Genomic DNA, 3,834 nt, shown 5'->3' with positions numbered 1-3,834 from the left:
AACTTGGCTTTATGTGCTAAAAAAGAAAAAAACTATTTAGATCAAGTTACACATCTTCCCAAAGCTTACAGCATAAAATGAGCAATAACTATATGGGCAATTGCACAAAAAAAAGCAATATGCTGACAAGATAACACATTCATTCAAATCTGTTTATGCCGAAATTTTAGTGAGCGTGAGCTTGGGTTTATTAGTCTGACCCACTGATTAAATAGCATTATTTGAGTCATAAACTACAAAATCAGAAAACCACTAAGAGATGATGAGATTAAAACATTCACCAAACAAGAAATATGTCAAGGAAGAGTCAAAAACGTTGGTACCAGAGAGGCTTTACGCTGCTAGATATACTTTTTTAATCAAAATGCCAACTTAATTGTTAACGGAATTTTTAATTATCTATTACAATCCGAACTGGCTAAAACAAATAGTTTCTTCTAAGCTTAAACCAAACATTTAATTAAACCTACCAAGCATAAGTGGCATATTTTTTATCCTGTCCCTTAAGTAAAAGTGTCAGAAAAGGCCTTTTACTCTTTGTTAATTGAAAAATAAATGGGTCTCCTGGAGAACAGAGTCATCTCTTTTGAACAATTCATCCACCATGCAATTGTGCAATTTATATCTATTCTAGGTACCAACCTTTGTCATTGCTTAGTCTGATAATTAGGAGTGGAAACTAGAAATAAATAAAAGCATTATTTTTTAAAATATTTCAGAGTCTTGTTTTTAGTACTTTGCATTCAACTCCAATCCCCAACATAACGTCATTATGTTTAAAAATATAATTTTAAGAAAAGATTATTTATATTGTTTTCAGATAATCCTTTTGAACCATCTTACCAGTAATTAAGAGATAACTATGAGGCCATGCACAGTGGCTCACATCTGTAATCCCAGCACTTTGGGAGGCCAAGGCAGGAAGATCACTTGAGGTCAGGAGTTTAAGGCCAGCCTAGTCAACATGGTGAAACCTCATCTCTACCAAAAATACAAAAATTGGCCAGGTGTGGTGGTGCACACCTGTAGTCCCAGCTACTGGTGAAGTTGAGGTGGGAGAGTCACTTGAACCCTGGAGGCAGAGGTTCCAGTGAGCTGAGATCACGCCACAGCACACCAACCTGGATAAAAGAGTGAGACCCTGTCTCAATTAAAAAAAAAAAAAAAAAAGAGAGAGAGAGATAACTGTGAGTCTTTTCCTCAATTTCTTCACCTGTCCCCTTTCTAATTTGTTTGCATTCATTGAACTTAGATGTCCAAATAATCAAAACCCATTACCAACTGACTTTTACTAAAATCACTTCTTCACTTTCTCAATAGTTATATTAAAATGACTAACATTATGTGTTTATTAATATTTAAATATTAACAAATTTCATTAAATTAGCTAAACCAAATATTCTGGTACATAAAAATTAAAGTGAAATATATAGTAATATGATCCTCTTGTAGTTCATGAACATGACGACTGGGTGTTCACATACATATGTGAGATGTGCCACCTTCTGAACCTAGTTACAATGTGGGGACATTACCTGTCTGACCTGAAAAAAAAGAAATATATGCTAATAAAGTAGTTAATCATTTGAGGTTTGAAATAGACTTTCATAGAAATTCCGTTGGAAATTCACAGATTGTGTAACAGAGACAAGATCTATAGTTTACTATACAGAAATCCCTTAACACATGATTTATTTAGAACAGCACTGCCAGGTCACAAGTAGTGTCTAGATAACCTGGAAAGCCGAGAATTGGCTAGAAACCCAGTCATGGATAAAGCTCTGAAGTTGAATTGATTTAGAAAATAGAATGTGATTCACTTTGAGTTATCAAACAAACATAATTTATGAGTTTCCTCTTTGCCTGTATTTTTGTTTTGTTTTGCTGGGGGTTTTTAATCAACTTTCAGTCTAGAGGTTGGGGGTATATTCTCATCAGCTGACCAGAAGACTATAAATGGAATAGACAATGGAAAGAGCCTCCATTCATTCATTCATTCATTCATTCATTCTCCAGAATTCTAGTATGTACAAATTTGTTTCTAATGCCTAGAAATTAGGGGGAAAAAAGCCACTGCTCTGCTGGTCAAATGGGCAGTAAAATATATTTTCTTTAAGAAGGGCAAAAAGATATTAACCACTGGTGATGTAATTAAATTATTTCATTATTTTAAAATTATGGTTTCCAAGACTTACACCTATTTGTTCAGAAGCTATGATGTGCCAGTCACTGGCTGGTAGTGAGCAAGACAGCAGGATCCCTGCCTTCATGGATCTGAAAGCCTAATGGAGCAGAAAGAGAAGTAAATTGGTGTTTACACGTGGTACTTAAAGTACAAAATTCTATGGCATGTAGGAAAGGGGGCCAGCCGAGAATGAAGGCATTAGAAACTCTTTCCAGGTGAAAGAAGGGTATCTAAGTTGATTTCTGCAGGGTACTGACAAATATTTGCCGTTAATTATCAAAGCAATAAAAAGTAACATAATAATATATAACTTTTTACATGTTAGTACTTGCATTTTTTTTTTTTAGTCCTGTGTTTGTGAGGGTTTGGGGTAGGAGGAAATGGCCTGATAGAGTACTGGTGAGAATTAAAAAACTGGTATTATCACTCTCAGTACAATGTGGCAATATACATCAAAAAATATAGAAATATGTGTACATTTGACTTACCTAAAGTACCAATTCTCGATATTTACTTTAAAGAAGAATTAAATATATGGACAAACATTTTCTACTTTACCATCTAAATGTCTAACTAGATACTGACAATTAAATAACTAATAATACATTCACAAAATGAAACAGCACTAAGTTATTACAACATTGGCATAAAGAAATATTTATTAACATGTATGCAATCATGATATATTAAGTAAAATGAGAAGATTACAAACGTATGCATAATAGAAACCCTTTTTGTTTAAACACACACGCGCACAGAGCTCTGGAAAGATACAAAAACTGTGTTAAAGTTATCTTTGGGTAAGAAGATTATACTTTCTTTTTTGGGAGGACTTTGTGTGTGCCTCTATTTCCTAATTTTTTACGTTAAAAACATGCTGCTTTTATAATTACGGAAACAAAAGTGATGGGATCAGGATAAATACATTAAATCCTAAACATTTTTCATCCCACCCTTCTTTCACCTCCTAAGGAGAAGCGATAATAAAGAGGTGCCATGTGAGAAAAGAAACTAGAGAGGCCACCCAGCGGGAGCACAGCTAGGGGTCAACAGGTGCAGAGCCCGCGGCAGAGCAGATCACCAAAGGCTTTGCAGGCCCAGAAAGAGGAGCCTTGACTTTCAAAGAGTCACAGGGCCCTTCATAAGCTATTCTAAACCTTCCCCATCCAGGGAAAGCACTTGTTACAGAGGAACAAGATAACAAAAGAGCTCAAGGAAAAGAGGTCTTGAGGAATTAAAACTCTGCATTAAAGATGAGGCTGTCCTCAACACAGCCAAAAATGATTTTTTAAGACATCATATTAGCTTATGTCACTCTTCCATTCTAATTTCTCGAACCGCTCGTCTTTCAACCACAGCGATCCAAATTCTTTACATGGTCCCACAAGGTCTGGATCCCTGACAATCTTTCTGACTTTTTCTTCTTCTGTGATCCCTGTCTTTTACTCCACTCCAGACTAGCCTCCTTGCTATTTCTTTAATATACCAAGCACAATCTCACCTTGGAGTTTGTGCTGGCTGTTCCCTCATCAAGAATATTCTTCCACCCACTTCCATTTGGTTAGCTTCCTCCCAGCCTTCAGACCTTTGCTTAAATGTCACCTTTATCAAGTCCACTTTGACCACCACATTTAAAGATGCAACCATCT

At 35.7% G+C, this 3,834-nt stretch overlaps 1 non-coding gene across 1 annotated transcript; it reads left to right on the top strand.

Annotated features, from left to right (window-relative positions):
* The first annotated feature begins 1,440 nt into the window (after window positions 1-1,440).
* On the top strand, window positions 1,441-1,545 carry LOC114678597 (small nucleolar RNA U13). The gene has a single exon (XR_003730030.2). It is a non-coding gene; the product is annotated as a small nucleolar RNA U13 (small nucleolar RNA).
* Window positions 1,546-3,834: the final 2,289 nt, after the last annotated feature.

The sequence above is a fragment of the Macaca mulatta genome, chromosome 5 (assembly GCF_049350105.2).
Source record: "Macaca mulatta isolate MMU2019108-1 chromosome 5, T2T-MMU8v2.0, whole genome shotgun sequence".
NCBI classification, from domain to species: domain Eukaryota; kingdom Metazoa; phylum Chordata; class Mammalia; order Primates; family Cercopithecidae; genus Macaca; species Macaca mulatta.
The sequence above is the reverse complement of the archived record's forward strand: the minus strand, read 5'-3'. Positions and strand labels throughout refer to the sequence as shown.